The sequence below is a fragment of the Triturus cristatus genome, chromosome 5_2 (assembly GCF_964204655.1).
Source record: "Triturus cristatus chromosome 5_2, aTriCri1.1, whole genome shotgun sequence".
NCBI classification, from domain to species: Eukaryota; Metazoa; Chordata; class Amphibia; order Caudata; family Salamandridae; genus Triturus; species Triturus cristatus.
In genome coordinates this window covers 920,305,984-920,332,460 of record NC_140588.1, presented here as the reverse complement: position 1 = coordinate 920,332,460, position 26,477 = coordinate 920,305,984, and the positions used below count along the sequence as shown (strand labels likewise).

Sequence of the window (26,477 nt, the reverse complement as noted above, 5' to 3'; positions counted from 1 at the left end):
TGATTTCACAGTTGCATTAGATGGAAAGGGGGAGCCATTTTTTGGTGCAGAAGCAGACTCTTAGCACACACCCAGCTGCTTACCATGTGGAATCATGCACAGTATTCACAAGCAAGTGGGGTTTGAGGTTTCAGTCAGTAATGCAAATACATTCAGCATCAATAGGGCTGGTTGCCCTTGCTGGAGTGTAGGCAGTCACCCAGGTTACAAATGGTGCTGGTCTGAAAAAGCAGTTTGGACATGTGCTTTTTAAAAAATCTGAAAAGTGGATTCATAATGTGTCAGTCTGTAAAAGTGATTATCACTTGCCAAAAAAAAGAGTAGTAAGTGTGCTTTCAAATTGGCAAAGAAATTTCGTTTTGTGACTAATGTGAAAACATGACTCTGTGTGGGGTTTGAGGTTGCAGTCAGTAATGCAAATACATTCAGCATCACTAAGGCTGGTTGCCCTTGCTGGAGTGTAGTCAGTCACCCAGGTTACACATGTTGGTGGTCTCAAAAAGCTGTTTGGACATGTCATTTTTTTTTGCCCGCTGTTAAATGATGAATGCAATTGCTTTCACAATTTATAGTGAAATGCAATATATTCTGAAAACAGCAAAAAAAAGGCAAAAATATTTTTTGAAAAATATGTAAATATGTGTACTGTATTATAAAATGTTTTATAAAATATTAATACTTTTTTCTTTTTTTTCAGATTGAGATAGAAAATTTTCGAAAACTAGAACCATTTTTAAAGCAATTAAAAAAAAAATTAAATGAATAAATATTTTTTTGAGTGGGTATGGTAAGTCAATAATATCATGGTCCCTTTTTTCCACTTCTCTACAATCACATTTTCAGTTTTTAATTGTAGTCTCTCAAGGACCTTGTAATGTGATAATTGATTTTTAGTGTTTTTTTAAAAAAAAAAAAAAAATTACGCGTACCGTACGCGTACGGTAAAAAAAAAAAAAATAGTTTTAAAAAACATATATAAAAAAAAGATGAAAGGTAAGGTTGGCTCTTAAAAGAGCCGTTGTGTTCATGCAGGGACAGAGGAAAGAAAGATTGGGAATATTAGATGGTACGACAAGTGTGCTGATCTATTTTATTGTTCACTAGGGAAATACTGGTCTCCCTATAACTAATTAGATCATGACAAGTGGCGCACCGTACTTCAACCCTCGCAAACCGAGAGTTAATTTCCAGAGGACCAGAAAAAGGAGATGCTCCCACCACAGATGAAGGGCTCACCTGACCTGCAGAAGAAGGACTCAGCACTGCAGATGATGGTCCAGGCTGAGCTGCTGTGGATGTGCTTGGTTGATTTACTGAAGGGTTACCTTCAGTAAGTCGAGCATGTGTCCTTCTGTGTACATCCTTAAGGTGTCTCATCATGGTGTGATTCCCAAAGCAATACTTCCTGTCGGGATTCCCTCTTGAAAGTACACGCTTACACAGCTTACAAGTCACTAAGGGTGCATTTACCTTTTGCTGGCCTTCTGGAAAAGAAAAATACTCCCATATGTAAGAGGTCTTTTGTTTCCTTGCTCTCTGCCTCAAGGTAGTGCTGCTAGCCTCACTCTCAGAAGAGCTCTGCTGTTCTGCCATCGTATCACAAAGACAACCCAGCTCCTTCTCCTAAGGGATCACAAGCAGAAATGAGGGGAATGGGTGTGGTGTAGGAGAGTTCTAGAACTGAAAGTAGTTTCAACCAATCAAAAGTTGTGTTTCATGATCACATGACCTACCGTACGCTTACGGTACGCTTACGGTGCGCTTACGGCAAAAGTCCGCATGCGCGTAAAAAAGACACGCGCACGCGCGCATGCGCAAAACAGGCACGCCCCTTCACTTCCGCGTAACGTGCGTGTGCAGCGTACGCGTTACGCGCTATGCGCGCGTGACGTGCATCTATGCAAATTGCGTAAATGAACGCAAACAGCGTAGAAATCTAACGTAATTACAGCGAGACGTGCGCTTACCGTACGCGCACGGTAAAAAAAAAAAAAAAAAAATAAATGTTTTGCTAATAAATTTTACCTGTTTATTTTAAAAAAATTGTAAAATAAAAACATATTGTAGAATTTTTAAAATGTAACCATAGTCTTTAAAAAAGGATAGACAATTAAAATAAAAATATGTAAAAAAAAAAAAGAAGAAAAAAAAAAAAATAGCATTTAAAAAACCTTGCAAATTCACTGAAAAAAACATGGGTTTCACTCACGTTATAGTTAGGAATTAGCATTTAAAAAACCTTGCAAATTCACTGAAAAAACCATGGGTTTCACACACGTTATAGTTAGGAATTAGCATTTAAAAAACCTTAGAAATTCAATGAAAAAACCAAAGGTTTCACACATGTTATAGTTAGCTGAACATTTCACTCGTAAAAAACCATTGAAATTCCCCCGTTATAGTTAGTTCAGCTAACTATAACTCGCGCGCCCGCAATGCACTACTGATGACGTCACATATTACATCACTCATGACATGGTCAGTGACATCACTCATGACATCACTGATGACTAATGCTAATTCCTAACTATAACGTGTGTGAAACCCATGGTTTTTTCAGTGAATATATATATATATATAAATTCACTGAAAATGACAAAGGTTACAGGGATGTTATAGTCAGGCTCAGGTTTCAGTGAAATTCAGCAGTTATAGATAGCTGAGCCAATGCACTGCTTATGACCTTACATATTACATCACTCATGACATGGTCAGTGACATCACTGATGACATCACTGATGCCGGGCTGGACTACTTCCCTGAGTAACAGGGTCAAATCTAATTTGCATGTGGCTGGGTCTGAACTGGCATGGCAAAGTGAGCTAAAGAACGATGATGGCTTCTACCCAGATCTGTGACTGGTGAGTGAGTATCTGAAAAGTTTCAATGCTCTGTCAATCATCTCCTTGCATTTGCAGTGTTCGCCCTAAGTTGGCAGGGTATGCCCAGATGTGGGTATCTTAATCAATTTGCTACTGGATTCAAGCGAGCCTGGCTGATGAGGGGTGTTACCCTGAAACCGGTCCCATGTTGCTTGTTTCCGGTCCAGGGAAGACCTGGCTTGGCAGTTCAGGGCCTGACTGTTCCCATGAGGAATAGGGTCAAGACAAATTTGCATATGGCTAGGTCTGAACTGGGGTGGCAAAGTGAGCAACAGAACGATGATGGATTCAACCCATATTTGTGACTGGGGGTGAGTGTCTGAAAAGTTTCAGTGCTCTGACCATCATCTCCTTGTGTTTGAAAAACAAACATTGACAAAAATACAGAAATTTTATAACTGAAATGAATTTTGGGTCAAAGCCAAACTAATGAAGAAAGCTAAACATAAATTGCCAATTAATGTGGTCAAAAGGTTTTTTAGCGCATCTAGGGACAGGGCTGTAAAAGGAACAGTGCTCTTCCCAGCCAGCCCATGAATGTTAGAGAACATCCTGGCATCGTCTGCAGCTTGTCTGCCCTTAAAACAAACAGACTGTTCAGATTTAACAAGCAGCTGTACAGAGGTTTTATGGCGGGATTCTAGAATTTTGGCATACATTTTGCAATCGTAATTGATCAATGAAATAGGTCAATAATTTTGGAAGAGTGTAGGGGCTTTATCAGGTTTGGGGAAAATAACAATTAAGGCGTCTAAAAAGGAGCCTCTAGTTTTGGAACTTCAAAGAAATGATTTAAAAACTTCTAACAATATGTGGGCAAAACATGCAGAAAAAGAGGAAATAAGTTCAATGGAAAATCCATCCGGACCAGGTGCCTTAGCGCTTTTCAACCAACATCTCTTGAAGTGTAATGTCAGCTTCTAATTCCTCAAATAAATGTGAAAGAGAAGAAGGACTAGGAAGGACATTCAAACATATGCTGTGGATTTGGTTCTGATGGGGTAGTCTCCTCTGTATAAAGTATTTTATAATACAATTGAAAGGCGCTGGAAATGTCAGAATCGGAAATTCAAGTGGTATTAGTAGATTCGTTAAGAACGGGACCTATATTTTTACGTTCTGTCTTTATTTTTAAGCAGTTAACAAGTATTTTGCCAGCTTTATTCTGACCTTCATGGAATTTTGATTTAACCTTACGCAAGCATCATATGGATATGCCGTTCGCCAAACTACAAATACCATAGAATGTAATGGATTTATATTTCAGCTGACGGGTTCTCCATCACCTTTGTGATGGAGTAACCCATCCACCAATATCTAAATCAGGCACCTAGTGACCAAGATATAATCAATTCTGGACAATGTCTGATGTACATTAGGAAACAAAGTACAATCAAACTTATCAGGGTTACATGTTTTCCAAACATCAAACAATTGTTGAGAAGAAAGGCCCAATTGAAATGCCTTATGAGATTTATCTGGGTTAAATTTGTATTTAGAATGCCTATCCAAAAAGGGATCCTGTCACTGGTCAAAGTCGCCGATCACAATGATATTGGAAGTGCCCATATTAGCAAGTTTTACACCAAAAATCATGATCATGTTTAACTGGGCCATAGAAATTAAACAAGGAGACATTTTTATTATGAATGATAGCTTCAACCGATACCCATTGGTCATTGCTGTCACATTCAGTGGATAAAGCTGGCACTTTGAAAGTTTATGACATAGAATGGCAACACCACCCTTATGATTAATAAACCTGACCAACCTATTGTTGTTTCAATTTGACCCATTCCTTAGCATTACAGTGATTTACTGTAAAAAAAAAGCAATTTGGGAATTAAGCTTGCGACGTTTTGCCTCGGCAGCTTTCAGTACGCATTGAAGGTCTGTAAATTCTAGAAACAGCATAATGATTCTTCTAAGGGTAGAAGAGTGAGGTTGAAGATGGCCTAAATGATGTGCTTTCTGAATGTTGAAAGCAGGGACAGTAGGAATTCCAAGAAGATCAGGGAGAAACTTCTTCAGGAATTCCAATAAGTCAGGTTGCTTAAGAGCCTCTGGTAGACCGTGGAGGCACAGGTTATTGCAGCAATTCCTGTTTTCAAGATCTTCTGTATGTAATTTGAGTTTTAGAATTTCCAGCTCAAGAAAAGGAATCTTAGTAGCCAGATCCTGGAGAGACCTAATGCATTGTTCCATTTCAACCATTTTATTTTCCATAACTAGCCATTGGTTCTCAATTTGTTGCAGTTTTCCACTGCTGGTACACATAAAAGGTTTCAAGCCCCTTAGCACATCAATGATGGTGCCCAGTACTGGATTATGAGATAACATAATAGGTGATGGAGGATAATTTTTCACACTTTTAGGCTTTGTGCTTGACGAGGATATTTTAGAAAATGCAGGAGATCACTGGCATTGTTTTTGGAGTGTGCAGTACGATGAGGAATATTTTTATTGTATTTAATTCTGCCTATATAACCCAATAATGATTGAAGCGTAGTAGGGAGGCAGGTGCCTTTAAAGGAAAACAATGGTAATTACATAGTTGTGGTAGTCTTGTTGAATGAGGACAATATATGATAAGAAGGCTTCATAGCATTGGCTGACAGGAAGGCACCATTAAATATTTAAAGAAATGTCTCAGCCTATCAAAAACTCTATAGTGTTAGCACCATACAGATGAAATAAGATTTGAGGTAAAATGAAGAACTTTACACTGCCAATAGGTCATATATATCTCACAACTTTACTACACAAATGAGCAGAAAATTATTTTTTTTAGCTATATTTGAGGTTTTCAGGGAATTCTGGGTAAGAAAACGTTAGGCAATCCGTGCAAGCCACACCTCCCTAGACTCCCCAAGCATCTAGATTTCCAAAATATCTGGGTTTGATCGATTTCCCTTGATGGCCACCAAGCCCTGGACCAATAACGCAGATGACACCCTTGCAAAACCAGGTCATATTGTGATAGATAATTTTGATGTCTCCACAATATGTTTAGGACCCTTTTACTGTTGTTCACATTTGAGGTTTGCAGGGGATTCTGTGTAAGAAAAAGTTGGGAGTTCTGTGCAAGCCACATCTCACTGGAGCCCCTCTGTCGTCTAGTTTTCAGATAGTCTGGATTTGGTAGATTTCCCTGGCTGGCCGCCGAGCCGGGGACCAAAAATACAGGAGACCCCCTTGCAAAACCAGATCATTTTGTGATGGATAATTTTGATGTCTCCACAATATGTTATGAACCTTTCCCTGTCACAGGAATTTGGCCCACCCACACAAATGAGGTAGCATTTCAGGAGACCTGGGGGGATGCTGGGTTGTAGGGAATTTGTGCCGACCCAGTGGTCCCAGAAATTTCCCACACAGAATTGTGAGGAAAATGGGATTATGTTTTAGCTAAATTTGAGGTTTACAGGGGTTTCTGGATAAGAAACATTTGGGGGATCCACACAAGCCACACCTCCTTGGACTCCACTGGGTGTCTAGTTTTCAGAAATGTCTGGGTTTGGTAGGTTTTCCCAGAAGGCAGCTAAGCCCGGGACCAAAAACGCAGTTGTCCCCTTGCAAAATCAGGTATTTTTGTGATAAATCATTTTGATGTCCACACAATACGTTTTGTGGACTTCCCTGTAAAGGCCGCTAGGTCTACCCACACAAGTGAGGTACCATTTTTATCAGAAGACTTGGGTGGAAGGATGTTTGTGGCTCCCCTCAGATTCCTGAACTTTCCATCACAGAAATGTGCGAAAAATGTGTTGTTTAGACACATTTTGAGGTTTGCAAGGGATTCTGGGTAACAGAACCTGGTGAAAGCCACACAAGTCACCTCATCCGATATTCATCTATGTATTCAGTTTTCACAAATGTACAGGTTTGCTAGGTTTCCCTAGGTGCTGGCTGAGTAAGGGATCAAAATCTGCAGTTAGGCACATTGCAAAAAAGGGTCAGTCTCAGTGGAAAAATGTAGTGTGTACATGTTGTGTTTTTAGCCGTTTTCTGACGCTGGTACCAGGCCTACCCACACAAATGAGGTACCATTTTTATCAGAAGACTTGGGGGAATGCTGGGTGGAAGGAAGTTTGTGGCTCCCCTTAGATTCCAGATCTTTCCATCACAGAAATGTGAGGAAAATGTGTTTTTACAAAGATGTTGAGGTTTGCAGGGGATTCAGGGTAGCAGAACCTGGTGATATCCACACAAGTCACCCCGTCCTTAATTCCCCTATGTTCCTAGTCTTGAAAAATTTACAGGTTTGCCAGGTTTCCCTAGGTGCCGGCTGAGCTAGTGCCCACAATCCACAGCTAGGCACAATGAATGAAAAGCGTCAGTGTTCAGTGGGAAAATCTGATCAGTCCATGTTGGGTTTTGGGCTGTTTCCTGTCGCGGTCACTAGGCCTACCCACACAGAAGACTTGGGGGAATGCCCTCTAATTCACATGCTAGTATGTATATCCACAAATTCAGAGATGTACAACTAACCACTGCTTCTTACCTCCATATATTGTGCCCATTATGGAAATTTTTAGGTTTTCTTGATACCTATTTTTTGCTCTTTATATTTTACCAAATGAATTGCTGTATACCTGGTACACAATGTAAAACCATTGCAAGGTTCAGCTCTGTTATTGTCTTTGGGTACCTCGGTTTCTTGGTACACCTAAAAGCCTTATATATCCTCGCAACCAGAGGGGTCCAGCAAAAGTAACAGTGCATTACTTTAAAAAATCTGCCATGCTTAAAATAAATTACAGATCAAAACATAGAAACAAATGGCTGTTTTTTCAAATGAATTTCAATATTTTGCTAATTCAACTCTTACTTTTTTTAGAAAAACATTGAAGGATCTACACAAACCCTTGCTGAGTTCTGAAATGTGTCTACTTTAAAGAAATGTATAGCTTTCCAGTATCCACTATGGGTTTCACATCGTTTCCACCACTAACTGGAAGGATATTAAAAGCACATAAAAATGGGAAAATGGTCTATCTCCCAGTAAAATGTCAAAACTGTGTTGAAAAATGTTTTTTTCTGATCTAAGGCTGGCTGTTGCTGAACGCTAGGTAGATGGCAAGCAGTTTATTGATGCCATTTGCAGAAAAAAAAGATGCTTTCTTCTGCAGTATTTTTTCCCATTTTTTCAACAAAAAAAAAGCTGTATTTAATCTAATTTCTCGGTCTCCTTCAGCAAAATCCACGAACCCTGGATACCCAGGATGTTGGAAAAAAAGGACCCAAATACCTAATGTGGACAAAAAGTTATGGAAGCCTAAGTGCGAACTCCCCCATAAACCAAAGCACGGTTAGCACGGGGCAAACTAGCTTGCAGTAAGGGGGGTTAAGGAACTGCCTGTTTCAGGCAGATTGACGCAATTTCCACTCCTCATTGACATACTTCAAAACCAGTGGCTGGATATGACACCTGTGTCGCTTTGTTTAGGAACATGGTCACGGGAAGCTGCTGCAGCCCTTGGGATTTTAACTGCACATGGGATGTAGACTGTAGAGCTGACCATTTCCAACCTCTCATTGTATGGAGGCCTCCAGTGGAACGTGAACTCATAGGTGACTTTAGCAGAGAGTTGTATATTGTTGACTCTTGCTCTAAATTGATCCCCAGCTTTGCTGACTCTAACTTGACCCTCTGGACTTTTCCCATAATGGGAAGTATGCCGGTGTGAGTCACTTTCACATTCTAGGATTATTGTGGTGTTCAGGGGTCTTCTGCTAACTACTGTACATCCCGCTTTAAACCTGTTCTTTAGCAGGCAACAGCTGTATTGGCATTGGCCAAGGTCAATTTCAAGCATTATTGCCTCTGTGGCAGGCCTGTGGACTCACTCACCTACTCATCCCTGACAAATGTCATCCAATGTCAACTTGTTATGTTGGAATATCACACTGGAATATCCTGGCACGTCAGATGAACCTTCTGTCTTGGCAAAGGCGTATGTACAGATTGATACAGGAAAAACTTTTGAACATACCAAGGGCTGCAATGCCTTTGTTGATAGTTTATTATTGTTCCTTCCCTACAAATACAAATACCTCGTTTCTATTCACCCTCAACGTTACAGTAGAAATACATTTTTATTTTCGTCCATATTTGTAGCTTTTTTTATCAATCCATCCACGAATCGATAGTGGTACACGGTATTGTTTCATATTATATTTAAGTGACCTATTTAATGACCATTGTGAGGAAAAAGCACTTTGGATAAACGAAAAAGGAAGAATTGTAATATGTGCAACAAGAAGCAGTGAAATGAAACATACAAAGGAAACACGTCGACTTAAAAGAGAACCATTTTTCTTATCTAGAACAATATTCACACATTTAATTTATTTAACACGTACAGAAATATGTACAAACGTGCCAGCTGTGTGCCTCGGGCACTGGAAGGCTTGATGATTTAGGCTCGATGTGCGGTGCATGCACACTTGTCAGGTTAGATTAAGTCTATCAAAGAAATGGTTTAGGCTTGAATACACCAAATAAAGCCACGCTTTGCATGAAATGTAATGGAAGACGTCGGCAAATGTATGATCCTATTAAATGCGTTAAAAGGGAGATTGTGTTCTATTAACATGGCGGAACTTCTAGGAGTTAATTAGTCAATGCAAAAACAAAGGCTACAAGGCCGGATGTACAAAAAAATCATGTTGCAGTCCCATGTCTGTGGTTCCAAATCACAGTGTCAGGACAACAACATGTCTTTTTACTATTTACAAAAGACCTTTTAAAAGGTGGAAAAGTCTGTTCCATTCCTAAAAGGCCCTGCTCGAATAGGAAATAAGAAAGGGCATCAAAGAACCATGCCCCTCTATAGGCGATTCAGACGGAATGTATCGATGGTTAGTGAGTGAAATGGTGGTCACAAACCATATGTTAATTACTGACACCTCAGTGGCGGTGGGGGGAGCTATCTGGAACACAAAGGGAAGTTTTTCCTATGGGACAGCTTTCTCTCTGGAATGACGATGACAGCCCGGGATTTGGGGGTTGGGTGGGTGCAGGCAGTGCTTCAGATGTAGGGATGGAGTTCTGCTGCCCATATAGGCCTCTGTTCTGGCATCTGTAGCCAACCACATGGTATTGCAAACTGTGACTTGCCTAATTAATTAATATTAAGCAAGTCGTTGTGAAACGCCCTGTGGGTGCACAATTTACGGTGTGATCTAAATTGTACCTAATTCGCATTGCAAATTTAATTCCCATTCACAAACCCAGCAGGTATGCACATTGTACTTCCCTGGTTTGTGAATTGTAATAATGAAATACTCTTGTGATGCAAAATTTGAAACATTTCATCTGGTTGAGTAATTAAGAGTAATTTGAGGGAAAAATCCTATTGCATGAGCACAGGAACAACAAACTGAGAGACAGCCAGCAACTGTTGGCTACTGCTTTTGAAGTGTTTACTGCTATATTCTTAACGCACAGTGCATCTGTTTCCCCATTTTGAACACAAGAGTGCAATTTGCACTTAGAAAATAGCAATAAATGCTGAATCACGCTTCTCATACAGAATTAGGCATAATTAGAAGTAATCTTGCGGTAATTGTAAGTATTATGCTAAATAGAAATACGCCAGTTACACCAAACTTATTAATAATGCAATATGCAATGAGACCTTGTCAACTATGGAAAAAAAAAGCTAGGGGGAATTTCCTGACAAATGTAAACAGACTATAAAAGATAATGCTAACATTGAGAATAAGAGGAGGCTCCATAAATTGAAAAGCTTCCAAAGATCCAAAATCTGCAAACAGATTAAAGAAACAGGTGCTTCTCTTTGTTACGCTGTTTCAAGCTCTATTAGATCTCACTCCCGCACGGGATGTCTCCCTGCTTTGTCACATAAAACTGGCTTTTTAATTAATGCGCGATCGCTGATTAAGCATAATGTCGCTTTCCATGATTTCGTTGAAGAAAGACAGCCAGATTGGGTCTTTATTACGGAGACGTGGGCTTCGGATACCTCTGGTCACGATCTTCTTCTGGCCATCCCCGATGGCTATTCTCTTCATAGGCAGGATAGACTTTTACGCAGAGGCGGAGGAATTGCTGTTCTTGTTAAATCCTCTCTCTCTTGCTCTATTAAATCTCTGTCTTTGCCTGGAGATAGTTTTGAGGCACTTTATTTTTGTATCTTGTGTGCTCCATCTGTTTCTTTTACTGGAATACTTATCTACAGACCTCCTGGCCCTAGGGCGAGTTTTCCTTCAGACCTTCTTAGAATCCTGGAACCCTATATCGGAAAACCCTTTCTTTCCATCTTGGGTGACTTTAATTTTCATCTCAATGATGTCAATTCTAAGGATACCCTAACTCTAACTGAGTCACTCGGTGCCTGTGACCTTGTTCAGCTGGTGAGCAGCCCTACACATAAGGCTGGTCATATCCTTGACGGGGTTTTCTCCAGTGATTCCAGGTTATCTACGGGCTCACCTTTGCCGTTAGTCTGGACAGATCACCTTGCAATACCTCTTGAATTTGCCCTCCCTGCCGAGCTTTTAATGAATCAGACTGTCACTTCATTTACCCTTAGGAGAAATTATAGAAACAATACTGATGACACTATTGCTCCCTATATCCAACTCTCTGAATCTTTCTCCTCGAAAACCGCGAATGACGCAGCACATGAACTTATGCATTCCATTTCCAGTGCTGTGGAAGAGCTTGCCCCCGCCTCCCTGCGATATGTAGCTCGTCAGAAACCTACTGCTCCATGGTTTTCCGAACATCTTCGACTCTTAAGGCAGGGCTGCAGAAGTAGTGAGAGAAGATGGAGGAAGTCCTGGGATCCGGAAGACCGAGCAGCTCACAAGTCCGCTTTGCGGTACTATAAACAGAGAGTCATAGTGGAAAAGCAAGAGTATTTTTCCAATCTTACAGGTTCCCTAACGTCATCTAGGGAGCTCTTTAAAATTGCTGATTCCCTATGCTCTCTCCAACTCCCTGATCCTGTAGTGAGCTCCCAGGATCTCTGTGATAACATCTCGGACTTCTTCCATAACAAAATCCTGGACATTCATCTAGCTCTTGAAGCCCAATGCAAGTCCTTGGATAAGGATACTCCTGCTGCTGTAGCCAAGTTAGATGCGCTGGGTAAAGAGCCTCCCAAGCTATTGAGGGAATTTCCTTTATTATCTTTGGAAGGATTGAGTCTCCTACTGGATAAGATTAAATCCTCTTCTCCTATGGATCCTATACCCTTAAAAACCTTGAAGGAGTGTAGAAACAGTATTCTACCACCTATGCTGGAAGTTATGAATAAGTCCATTGTTCAGGGCTCTTTTCCAGTAGTATGGAAGAAGGCTATTGTAAAGCCTCTCCTTAAGAAGCCTTCTTTGGACCCTGGTCTCCTTAAAAATTTTAGACCCATCTCTCTGCTTCCTGCTCCTGCAAAGATATTAGAGGCACACCTCAACTTTCATCTCTCCACCTTTCTTGAGACCAGTGAGTATCTTGATAATACACAGCACGGATTCAGAAAGCATCATAGCACTGAATCCGCACTCACTGTCGTAGTCGATAACATCCGACGTAAGGTGGATAGTGGCCAAACTACAATACTGGTCCTATTAGATCTCACAGCCGCGTTCGATACCCTATCTCCCGCCATTTTAACTTCTCGGCTCAGTGAGGCAGGGGTTACCAGACCGGCCTTGAATCTTCTCGATTCTTTTCTCCTTGATAGAGAACAACGAGTAAAGCTTGGAAGTTTCCTCTCCCCTGCCAAGTCATTACAATGCGGGGTGCCACAGGGGTCGGCTCTTAGTCCGACCCTGTTTAACATCTATGTGGCCCCCCTTGCTAGACTATTAAGATCGCAGGGGATGGAGGTGGTGTCCTATGCAGATGACACTCAGATAATGGTGCCACTGGCCCATTCCTCTGTCCAGACATCCGCCATTGGCTTTAGGTCATGCATGCAGCATGTTGCAGATTGGATGGTTATCAACTCCCTAAAGTTAAATGGCGATAAGACAGAGGTCTTGGTCTTTGGGAAAGATCTAGACGTCTGGTCGAGTGAGTGGTGGCCCACTACTCTTGGCATCTGCCCCACTCCCTCCTTATCCGCCAGAAATCTCGGCGTGGTTTTTGACACCTTACTCTCCATGACGCTTCAAACAAATAGGACCATGGCCACATGTTGTGGTGTTATTAGAATCCTAAAAAGGATTCGTAGCTATCTTTCTTTGCAGGCGCGGAAGCAGATCGCAGTGGCTCTTGTAGGTTCCAGGCTTTACTACTGTAACTCCTTATATGCCGAATCCAACAAAGGCCTGATCCATAGACTGCAAACTGTGCAGAATGCTGCTGCACGTTTTGTTTTGGCCCTCCCTCTGGCATCTTCAGCTACAACCGCTAGAAGAGATCTTCACTGGCTTCCTGTCCAACACAGAGTCTCCTTTAAGATTTTATGTCTTACTTACAGGGCTCTTGTTGCTGACACCGAAAATGCACTTGGATCCTTGCTTACTCGCTATTGCCCTTCTAGAACTCTTCGGTCTGCTGGTTTATTTCAATTGGTAGTCCCACGCACGAGATTAGCCAGATGGGGAGCGAGAGCTTTTTCCGTGGTTGCCCCTAAGCTTTGGAACTCTCTTCCAATTGAGATTAAAACTCTTCCCTCTTTGGATTTGTTTAAAAAGGTCCTTAAAACCTGGTACTTTACCAAAGCATATTAATAAAAGTTCGCTGTTTCGAGTGACGAGCTGGATTATTTGGATTATTTGATTTAGGCGCCTTGACGCCCATTGGGCTAAGTTGTGCGCACAATAAGACTTAAATCAATCAATCAATCAATCAATCAATCAATCAATCAATCAATCCCTTGGTGAGTGAAATCCCTTGCAGGACTTCACTACAGCAGTATGTTACAGCAAGTCCAACTCCTCCAAAGTAGAGAAAAAAGAACTCTAGGCATATTTATAAGGGGATATCGCCATCAGAACATCACTTTAAAGATGTTCTGAAGGCGATATCCCTTTCTCATTATTTACACAGCAGTGTAAAGCCATTTAACGTGGCTTAACGCTGCCTTGTAAATAAGGCCCCATTTGAGGACTTACTTAGCGTGAAAGGGGCGTGCAATGGGTGTTGCAGTAGGCGTTCCGCCGCAACACCCATTGCTTTTTGATTTTTCCCCTTATTTACAAGGAATGGTGTTGCAAAGTAATTCTGTGATCTGGGCACCCCTATTTGTTTTGCTGACTGGTACTGGTGGTAACTGACTCTGTCTGGCCCTGGACTTTGCCTAACCATACCCAGGGCCAGTGTTATGCGGAAAGCACACTAGAATACAGTGAAAACACCTACAAACACTAGGGTACACTACGAGTTTGGGTACTCCTATGATTGGCATGACCTCCCCTATAAGGCCCTAGTACATAATAGGGAAGGGGGATTAGGTACTACCTTTGAGTCTTTAGCATATAAAAGGGCATGGCAGTTTAGAGACCAGCAGCCCTTTCTGCACTTGCAACTGTGCACTGCTGAAGCTCGAGGTCAGTTTAAAAGCAGCCCTGTGTTGCAGGACTACTATTAAAATGTAAATTGTGCTCAAACTCGACTTTGGTGTTTAGGGTACTTAAAAATATATAAACTACAATATTGTGGCATATAAGGTACCCCCAGGGTCTCCTCTAGGCATCCAAGGGGTGGTGGGGTCAGATACTTATAATATGTTTTCAATTCAATTCAATTCTTTATTCGGATACAGATACATATCCATAAAAGCACAGACAGACAACAACATGTACGACTAAAATTATCCAACAGCAGGGAGGGCATTCCGATTAAAACTAGTCCTCCAGTAGTGCAATACACAGGATGATAAAAGAGAAATTCATCATAAAATGTGTATATCAAAGATTAAAATTTGAGGTTAAAAATAGGATAAAATAGGCATAATTCAGCGGGGGCACATAGAGTTACGTGTGCGCACAGCCGCTTTCAAGAAAGAACCAACCCGAAAGGTTAGCTCATCATCATCCAAAGCAATAACCTTGTATCACACACAAGAGGGTCTAAGGTAGAATATGGCTACCAGGTCCTATACCACTACCGTATAATCACAACTCACACAATGTATAGGGTTCCAAAGTGCTAAAAGGAATTTGGGCACAACCAGGTTGTGGACAAAAACCCTCTCTCACCCGAAGGTGACATGCTTCATCATTGGGTTCCTCCAACACATGGGGACCACAAGGTACCCCATGTGGGCTACGACTTAACCCCAGGGGGAAGGAGCAGGAGTGAGAACGCACGTGTTGGATCTACCAACTCAGAATGGTAAGGAGGGGCAGAGTGCAAAAGTGAAAAGTGATTAAGAACTACCTACTAAGGGGCAACAACTTTATTCTTTCTCCCAGAAAGTGTAGTGATTAAAAAGCAAGTGAAGAAGGGTTAAATATATATACCCTTGTTCTAATTAGGTCAACATGTTTCTGCCATAGTGACAATTAAGTTCTGGGCATTCGTTAGGAAATGTAGACCTATGTCACTCTGCTAATAAAGGTGCAAAAATAATAAGTGAAAAGTTTCAATTACTAAAGCCTCTACACTTGACCAATAGTATAAGTCATCATTGATTGATGGTCAGAGGGCTCTGTAAATGATGAAAAACACTATTTTATGATAAGTGACTATTAATAATAGACAACATAAAAAGCTTGCTGTGTGCCCAAAGGATTAAAAATCATAGCTCTTATCTAAACATCATAATTGTGTTCCCACTCAACCGTCCACAGAGTCACTCGCCTCTGTCGGTTTCTGTCATTGGGATATAAAATGAATAGGTCGGAGCAAAAATTAACCAATTATATGTTCCAGCATACACTACAAACTCGTGTCTAGAAGTAACATCTCAAAAAATCTAACAGCGTGAGTGTGTTATATATCATGTGTCAGTTGTCTTAATAAATAATGCCAGTAGAAAGGTTGAACATTGTCCACTGAATGCAATATCCATAGGTTTAATGGTAGTATTGAGCATGTAGACAAATGTCCATCATAATTGCCAATTCTTATTATTAAAACGACATGGTGGTAAACAAATATATCAAACTCTTCATTCTATCATGCCCAATATCTATGACGTGCCCGTATTAGTCGTTGGATGTCTATATCGGGGAATTCGGAACTTAAACAAAAAGTAGAACCAGTAAAAAACAGCACGCTCGTAAGTATAGTGAAAAGGTGCTGACTCTCAAGTAAAACGAATGGGACAGTAAGGAGCCGAATTCCCGCATCTAGATCATGGATAGCCAAACGTAGTCAAGGTGTGTATAAGGGCACATTAGTGTTGAGCCAAAGTGCTTACCTAAATATCTGACCGGGTCCGCCTATCTGACTCTGGCGGGAGCACCATCCTCGTCTCTCCGAGTGTATTCATACCCGGAAGAGACCGATGTGACGTATGACGTGGCTGCACAGCGTCTAGCCACGTGATCAGCGTCACGTGTAAAAAACATTGTTTGTATCATTGTCACAGCAACCATGTCTACCGTAGTGATTTGCACAGCCTCAAAAACGGCAAGAAATATATCGTAATGTAAGCGGTACGCCATGTCGTATAAGCGGGCGTATACCATGAATTTCAATCGTTGCACGAGAGAGTTTAGGAGTAACCAAGCACCCACATAATTCAAAATGTACATCAAATTGTATCGTTTACATCATCTTTATATTGGCCAAGGACTCAAATATGAACAGGTCAAAATAATTCATTTGAGTGTGGTGAATACGTAGGGTACATGGATTTAAAAATGATGAAGTTATACACTAATTAGAAAAACACTGTGGTCCAATGAGGGGGAGAAACCGGTGATAAAAAATTATTATGTATTCTCCTGTATCAACCTCATAAGAATGTAAATGTGAATCAGGTACATGAACCAATGGACCAGTATGTAATCTTAGGGTACGTAAACATTATAATGTACACCACGGTATTTCATCATTCAAACCATGACTGTTACTCCGGAGTCAAAAAACCCATCGTTGTTGTCTGTGGAATAAGACGGACTCCAGAGGACCCATCAGTTTATGGTAATGGGGTTTATCGACAACCACCCACCTGAAATCCAATTCTGTGTTTCCTGCATCTAGAAAATGTCTTGTCAATTTGGTATTAGATTTCTTACATTTGATGGCACTCTTATGTTCAATCATTCTAGTTTTAACTTTACGTGTAGTCATACCAATATAATTCAGTTTGCAAGGACATTGTATCAGGTAAATGACTCCTTCGGTGTTACAATTCATGTGGTTATTTAGGATCCATGGTGATTTCAAGCCTAGATCCAGTTGTGTAGTGTGTGTTGTCAATGAACACACCACACAGCTACCACATGGCAAGTGACCTCTGATTGGTATCCTCGTATATATAGTTTGTAGTTGGGTCATGTTAGTACGACCTTTTGGTCAGGTATGTATCAAAATGTTAACAAGATTTTGGCTACGTTTGAACGCAAAAAGGGGTCTCTCACAAACCTTATTGCCTTTGTTAAGAATATGCCAATTAGAATTGATGGCTTTCTTAACTGTCGTTGTAAGATGACTAAATGTGCTGACGCATACCAGGCGATCAGAAGATGGTTTAGAATATGTCTCTAGTAATGACTCCCGATTATTATTGCGGGCTCTTTTCTTAGCATTACGAATCAAATGTGTGGGATATTGTCGAATTGCTTAAATTCGTAGCCAAGTTGGTAGCATGTTTCTGAAAAGTCTCTATTTCAGTACAATTTCTCCTGAGACGTAGGAATTGCCCTACTGGGAGGTTATCTCGAAGGGCCCGAGGATGGAAACTCTTGTAGTTTAGCGAGACATGGGTTTCTGATATAATTCAGTATATATAATTCCATTTTTAGGATATAGTCTCAGATCTAAGAATGATAAGGTGTCATTACTTGATTCTCCAGTGAAATTCAGGTGGATGTTCAAAGAATTTATCCATATTGAAAATTCTTGTAAAGAATCCTGGTCACCTTCCCAGATGACCAGGATACCGTCAACATACCGTTTCCATAGTATCAACTTCTGTTGAAACAGGTTCAACTGAGAGTAAATGTAGGTGGTCTCGAACCAATGCATAAAGAGATTGGCCATACAGGGGGCACAAGTACTGCCCATAGAAGTGCCCGTAACTTGCCAATACAATTGGTCTTCAAAGCAAAAAAAGTTTTCCCGCATAGCTAGAGTGGCACAGTCCATGACAAAAGCTATAGGTGTTTGGTCAGTTCATGAATTCTCTTCTAAAAGATGTTGTATAGTCCGTAGAGTATCTTCTTGAGGTGTATATAAGGCTTCCACATCATATGAAGCCATTGGATGTTTTGTGGGGTCAAAGGTGATGGTAGTCAAGAAAGATAGGACATGTTTTGTATCTTGAAGACACAATGGCATTTTGGCTACCAGTGGGCGGAGGAACCAATCAACAAACTGAGACAAAGGTTCCAGAAGAGAACCAATGCCAGAGACTGTAGGCCGTCCAGGGGGAGGTCTTTGTGTTTTATGTATTTTTGGCAAGATATAAAATGCCGGAATTTTCCTATCTTTTGGTGACAAAAATTCTGCCTCATTTTTAGTAATCCATCCGGCCTCTAGTCCCTTTCTGACTAAAATGGTAATGTATTCTTCAATCTAGGTGTAGGATCTCGTTTGAGAGGTTTATAATATTTGGTGTTCTCTAGTTGACGTAAACATTCTGTTCGATTAGCAGATGTATCCATAATTACCATCGCTCCGCCTTTATCCGCTTGTTTGATCACAATCTGTGGGGCGCACAAAATGTTCTCAATACGCATGTATCTAGCAACAGATGTTTACTTAATCCCTTTATCAGATCTAACGGTCCTTTAAGATGCATAAAGAGCCATTTGGAGGGATTTCTTACTGATAATACCAAGGTCTGAGGGGTTTGAGAATAAATGCTCATGGTTCACACTGGTTAAACTTTTGTGAACAGCAGCCAACCAGGGTATTTTCATCACCCCTGTCGCATTTTAAATAATCTAATATAACTTCCCTAGTGAGTTGGGCCGCAGGGATTTTCCAGAGTCTAAGCCAAAATAATGCGGGGCGGGCCTTAATATAGTCCTCAATGTATGGCAAGTTAAGTTCAGAGTGACAAGCATACTTTGAGGAGGAAATGGGAGCACCCAGGATTTTACGGCAAAATCTGTTTTCTTCTTCCTGGATGCTACCACAATTAGTAAAGCCCCATACTTCTGCGCCGTAAGTGGCAGTTGGTATGCATTGAAATTTAAAGATCTTAACAGTGGCAGATACAACCTCTGTATTTCTAGGCTTGGGCAGACCAAGTATTGTGTTAATAGAGTTGGAAACCTTTCTCCTGCAGTAAGCCACATGGTCAGCCCACAATCCGTTTGAGGCAAATACCAACCCTAGATAGGGGAAAGAACAAGTGCTTTGTAAACTGTCTGACTCTAAAACAATTGATGTGCTAAAATGCTTCTTCGACCCACACGCCATTAGAAAATATTTGTTTAAATTGGTACGTAGGTCCAAACTGGCCATAAAATCGACGAAGCCCCACACCAAGATGCAGAGAGCTTTTGGGGTGCGGCCCATTAGTACCACATCATTGGCATATAGCAGGGCGGGAAGTTTGTTGCCATTGATACAAGGAACATCCTGAGTAAGTGTTACCAATGACTTGTTCAGGCCATTGATACACAGGATGAATAGGAGAGGCGCCAGGACGCAACCCTGTCTGACCGCTCTCCCGACTTCGATATCTTTGGATACCTCACCATCCCTGGTAATGCGCACCTTGGCGTGTAGGTCTTTATGCAAATAAGCTAGAAAGTGTACAAGGGACTAGTCCAGGCCATATTTTAAAAGAATAGTCCAGAGCCGTGACCTGTTGACAAAATCAAAGGCAGGGGTGAGATCCATAAACGCTAGATATATAGGTGTTTTTTTGGCTGCGTTGTATGTACCAATAATCAGATTGAGGTTAAGGCACTGCTCAACAGTGCCAATATTGCTTCTAAATCCCAACTGACAAAGGTGTAGGATCTGGTCTTCCTCGGCCCATGACCTAATCTTGTTATACAATATGTTTTATTTGCCCTGTGGATAGTGAAATTGCACATTTCACTGCCCTCATTGTTGTAAATGCTTCCAAAAATCGACTTTTGGGATAGGAGCCCTGTGGAGTGAGGATCTGCAATATTTTTACATATTCACAATCCCTGAAGTCTTCCCTAGGTGTCCCAGGGGTAGCGCGTCCTGTAGGTATAGGCAGGGTCCTCATAAAAGATGTTTTATAAGCCACGGTGTTGGACAAGTTGCCCAGTTCATTTTCCCCGTTGCAGATCCCCAACCACATAGTTTAACATTACATTAAGAAAGGAATGTGCAGATGCCAGGGGAAGGGAGTCTATGGAGATGAGCCATCCTGGAGGTTGGTTTAGCGAGTTCTTGCCTCTGCTGAGACTTTAGCAGTACTGACTTTTGGAAGTATAGTGCTCTCTGGGAGACCATAGTGCCACACTATGGAGGACATGATCATGTGCTGGGGTGTTGCCCTGCACCTCTTTGGAGAGGAGTGCCCTCCTGCTTCACCCAGAGACCACTGAATAAGTATCTGTGAGGGGCAGAGCCTCTTAGATGTGCTGCTTGAAACAAGATGAAGAAAAAGGTTCCATGCCAAAAAGGTTGATTTGCACTAACCGAGCCCTGCACTCTGACTGACTGTGTCTCCTGCACAATCTGGAACTGCCGCCCTGTGGACCTAACTACTCACCTGGCTCATCACCACCAAGAATCCCCAGTCTGGAGTGACTCCAGTGGATTTGTAAGGGTTTTGTCCAAGTGGATTTTGGGAATTGAAGTCCCAAACTTTCAAGAACCATCTTGAAACTTTTCAACCCAGGGAGTACATTTTGGACACTTTGGGACCCTCAGAGGAACTTCAGGAAAAAGTTCTAGAAGTTTGGAGCAACTTTGAAGAAAAACTCCATAAGTGGAATGACTCGACCTTGCCAGCCAAACCGGCGACCCTCAACTGCAAGCTGGCCTGCCCTCCAGGTCGTCCTGCTGAAAGCTCAGGAGGTCTGACTTCCAGATTGTGACGGAGAGCTGGTTGACACCCAAGCTGGCGAACCCTCACTGAATCCGGCCTGGTGAAGAACACGAGGGATCCCAGGAGAAAAAGCTCTGTAAAAGTTTCTGAGTCCGAAGGTAGAAGAGTTGATCGGAACCAAGCGCAAGAGTCAAGCTGCCCACCTTCAACCCCAAGCCGGCCTAGAATTCTGGTTCGTCCCGCTGAAAAGCTTTGGAGATCTGACTTCCATAAGTTTCACCTGGAGCAAAGCAAGCAGGTGAACCATCACCAAAACTGTAATGGAGGAGAGCTTCGAGAGACCTTGGCAGAAAAAGTTCCAGAAAGGTTTCTAAGTCAGAAGGTAAAAACTTTGACCGAGGGCTACTGCGAGGGGTAGCCGTGAAGGGCGCCATCGCAGTTGGCCTGAAACTTTGACTTTGTCCCAGTCTAGAATGACCAGATGTCCCAACAGGCGCTATAGGTTTCTATGTGATATATAGTGCTAAATCTTCAAAAATGTATATCTCTGGTTCACTACATTGGATTTTTTTTTGTTTTGGTGTCATTTCAAAGATAATAATAATTCCTATTTTGATAAATTGCTGTTTTTTATGTGTTGTGTCCTAATTACTTACTGAATTGATGTTTTTAAATGCTTTACATTGCTCACAGCCAAGCTACCAAGGGTTGAGCATGGGAATAATTTTTTGAGACCTATTCTGAGCCCAAGACTGTATTAGTGGCCTTATTGCCAGTGCTACATATACATTTACCACTACTAATAATCCACTTTCCAATAATGGAGGAAGCGCCAGAAACTAAGGCTAGGTAAAACCTGGTCTTAGTATGGCGATACGAGGAGACATTATTAATTTCTCCTTGTATTTTGCCCTTTCTATGTGTGCAGCACACATAAAAGCAGCAAATCATCTTTAAAGGTGTCCTTTCCATCACATAAACAATCGCCCCTGCAGTGCAGGCACCCTTGCAACATGGGGCAAGAGTGCCTGCACTAGGGCCAGGTAGCTTTTTTAGTGCGAGCGCTAGGGGAAACGTAGGGGTGCACCGTATTATTGTAAATACGGCGCATCCCTGCATTTTAAAATTATCAGAGAGCTGAGTTACCATTTTGGTGTAACACCGCACTCTGACATTTTATTGTAAATAAACCCCTCTGCTTGTTCAGTCCTCCATGCGAGCAATCACAAAAAATAGGCATATTGCTCTGTTAGATGATTTCCTAGGGTTTTGAAATGTATTGTGACATCATTCACCGGAAGGCACCTTTAAGAGCAAGCATGTCGCATCGAATGAAGTAATCGTCAATCAAACATGACTTTCTTATCAATAACACAGTGCTGTCCGTAAATTGCAGTTTTCTAATCCTCTCGAAGTGGGCGCCAACACATCCCAGACTACAAATTGCTTTCATCTACAGCTGCTACAGTTACGACCTATGACATTGGGCACTTTACTGATATGACTCTTTAATGACGCTCAATCAATCAATCAATCAGGGGGTTCGTAAAACGCGCTACTCACCCATGAGGGTCTCAAGGAACTTTGGGGGGGAGGGGTGCAGCTCCGGATCAATCGAAAAGCCAGGTCTTGAGGCTCTTCCTGAAGGTGTGCATCATGGGGGAGCATCTGATGTTGACTGGGAGCTCTTTCCAGGCCTCTGCTGAGAGGTAGTAGAAAGCTCTTCCGCCTGCTCTGGTTCTGCGGATGCGTGGGGTCTCTACCAGTGTAGAAGTGGGCCTCAGCTAGGCCTACCAGTGCAAGGGGTTCGCCCTTCTCTGCACAGAGTCCTCAGACCAATAGGAAGAAGTTGGCACAGAAACTGGAATAGAAATTACAAAGTTTAATAAACCTCATGAGGTGGAACTACATTAACACAGCACCCTTCGGTATTGAATGAAGTAGCACACTGAACAGAAGGAGCATGGTCTTTTTATACCCACACAGGGGCTTAAAAGAGGGCGGTACAAGTACAGGAGGAGGTTTTATGTACATATAAGGTCATATAGAAATGCACAGTCGACAAGTAGGAGGAGTTAACAGTTTGCCAATGCTAGTAAACACATCCTGACATTTACATACTACTAACAGCTGCAAGGACAGCTGAAAACTCACTGGGCATGTGCAAAGGTGGAAGATGCTAAATATAGTTTGTTTCTAGGCAGATTACAAGAGCAGTCAACACTGAGGGAGGACAAAGCACATGGTGAGCACATGGCAGCACATGGCAAACAAAATGGCTGCCAGAAATACAAAATGGATTCCACAAAATGGACAAGATAGCTTCTCAATACAAGATGGATTCCGCTAATGCTAATCCAATCGCTGCCAATTTACAACAGACGACACTTTTAGCATTAGCTGAAGACATTCGTTCCTCTGGGGTAATCTAAATATGCATCCCGTACATCTATTAGCATTATTTTGGCCACCTCTTTATTCAACATTTGTTGGGCCTTTGTTTCTGCAACATTCCTTTTGACAGGTATACAGACAGAGATGCAAATGGAGCAAAGCATTGGACCACATTGGATACATACACAGCATGTAAAAAGTATCGTAATCATTACACACAGGATAGTCAGTAGCTTCCAGCCCCAAGCAGAAACAAGAGTCCAAAACTATCCAGCCAAAGTCCAAGTACCAGTCTCTGGATGAATTTCTGCAGCAATCTAATGCAGTTTTGATATTGCATCATATACTGAAGGTGAGTGATCCGGTATGAATACGCAACAGCTGCTACCGATGATGCGACATGCACCACCTCGATCAGCCAGAACCACATCTAGAACCATTCGGTTCTGGAGAGCTACAATCCTTGCAATTTGCAGCTCCTCCGTAATGTTCCCAAGTGCCATAGCTGTCTGATTGGTAACAGCTTCCACAACACTAGTCAATCGTCTTATTTTCCTACTGTTTAATGCAGCACCCACAAAGAAGAACAAACCTAAATTAATATCGACATATTGTTGCAGAGTGGTATCAGTTTGGTCTACTTCATCAGCATTTATTGTTCTTTTGTATCTATTTCTAGAGATATCGTCAAATAATTTAAGGTCCCGGTGGTAGGATGCAGGTGCCAGAAACACAGGGGGCAATAGAAAGGACACATAGCACACACCTGACCACCCAGCAGGTAGTTGATAATATCCGTGGCTGCCACAGATAAAGTAGCTATTATGGGGCATATTATCAAGCCAGGCGATAAAATTAACGCTGCTTTAGTGGCAGAAAACTGCCGAAAAAAAGGCGATAATGGGCTTGATAATATGCTCTATGGAATTCCAATTGAAGCCCATGTTAGATGTGAAGGACATCTAACATGGGCTTCAATTGGAATTCCATAGAGCATATTATCAAGCCCATTATCGCCGATTTAGCGGCAGTTTTCTGACGCTAAAGCGGCGATAATTTTATCGCCTGGCTTGATAATATGCCCCCATGTGAGGCTACAAAACTCCTGTTGTTTACACCTTCAATAGTCAGAATTACAGTACATTTGCTTTTTCCCACTGGAATTCTTCCAATACTGCTTACACATAGATCTGCTTTAGCTCTAGTAACAGAAATCACAAATTGTTCATTACTGGTAAAAGTTCTCATATTTGTGAAGACATATGGTGTTGAAATATTGTCCGGTTGATACTCTTCCCATTCCCATTTGGTCCCTTTGGCTTGAGGATAACCATCTTTATCTTGGTAGCATACTTTATTAAGGCGAAAAAGAAGCCCGCCTACTGTACGTCTTCCAGATGCAAACAAAAGCGCATACCAAGCTTGACAAGAACCATTATGAGAAAAGGGAAGAGGAATAAAAGGTGTTCCTCCTTTCTTTTGATGTGCAGGTATCATCCCACACACCCAACAGTTGGTAGTATTTGTGGCATTATGAGTATGATGCAACATCTGGATAAAGGTAATATTTAAGTAGGATTGTCGATGCTTCCGCTCATGGTAGTGAAGTGTAAAGTAGTGGTGTTCAACTGATACTGGAGTAGTGGCGATCAAAAGCTCTCGAGCAGGAGCCACTTTCTCAACTAACCAAGTTATTACTGCTACAGCCACCATAGCAACAACAAACCCTATAGCACAAATAATCTTTCTCTTAGCAACAGTTGATCTCATTGTGGACATGATCAGCTTGTCGTTGGAAACAAGTGTTGGAGCTCTTATTCCTGGGCAGCCGTTGGTTTCTTCACCGAGGGTCAAGACGGGTGTTGCTACACTATACAGGACTGATCCCCCCCTTTGCACATCGGCATTCCGTTTCACTAACCCAGGGCGGTTGCTCAACCAGTCTATTTCGACGATGCAGGCTCTTTCCGTTGTCTCAGTTGGTATCGGGGTACTCCAGGAATCGTGTGGTCCGGGAAGACTCCCTCAGGTTCGTCAGGTGATATGGCTTGGCCTTTCTCTGTATCCAGGATGTCCCGATGGTCGATTAGGGCAGCAGGATCCACCAAGGTAGACGGCACTTTCTTGCAGTGGGTGGAGTGCACCCATTTCCTCCTGTTCGTCACTCGGACCGCAGTTCTCGTTGAAAGGAGCACCTGCTCCGGGCCGCGCCACCTCGATTCCAAGCTGCTCGACCTCTGGAATGATCGGATCATCACCTGGTCTCCAGGTCGAAGTCCATGGCCTTCACCTGCAGACCTATCAGGAAGAGCTTCTTGAACCTGTTGATGAATAGAAATCAAACTGTCAGTCAATTGTGATAAGTAGTCACTCATCAATACACATGGTACATCATGTATGGGACGTGGTTTAGGAATTCCCCAAATGTTATAGGCCTTCCGAACACCACCTCATATGGTGTAAGACCAGATCGCGAATGTGGCACTGATCTAATGGACAACAGTGCCAAAGGTAATGCGTCTGGCCAATTCAAGGATGTGGAAGCCAGTATTTTCGCCAGTTTCAATTTAAGTGTGGCGTTATACCTTTCCACTAGCCCTGCTGATTGTGGATGGAAAGCAGCGTGGAATTTTTGCTTAATTCCTAGTCCCTTCAGGACATATTCGACAACTTGCCCAATAAAATGGGGTCCGTTATCACTCCATAAGAGTTTACAAACACCAAATCTAGGCAAGAATTCCTTCAAAAGCACCTTTGCTGTAGTGAGAGCTGTATTGTCCTTCGTAGGGTATGCCTCTATCCATTTACTGAAGGAACATACCACTACCAAAACATACTTTAAGTTGTTACAGCCCTCAAGCTGGATGTAATCCATTTGCAAAACTTCAAAAGGTGCGGTTGGCGTAGCAAACCCTCCTGTAGGAGTTTGTGTCCCTTCACCAGGCTTATGCTGAAGACAAATCAGACAAGACTGCACCATCTTTTTAGCTGTGCCGGCAATTTCTGGATGCCCCCAAACTTGCGTGAGCGGTTTCGTTATTGAGGAGGCTCCAACATGTGCCGGCCCATGTACCATATGAATCATGGTTGTAAATAGGCTGTAGGTAATCTCCACTTGCTCATC

General features: G+C 42.0%; 1 long non-coding RNA gene across 1 annotated transcript in view; it reads right to left on the bottom strand.

Moving 5' to 3' along the window:
* Positions 1-22,833: 22,833 nt before the first annotated feature.
* The window catches only part of LOC146829434 (uncharacterized), a 167,755-nt gene continuing 164,111 nt past the window's right edge, over positions 22,834-26,477 (bottom strand). Inside the window, exon 3 of the long non-coding RNA XR_014962258.1 lies at positions 22,834-25,674. This is a non-coding gene — a long non-coding RNA (uncharacterized LOC146829434). The remainder of the gene's footprint in view (positions 25,675-26,477) is intronic.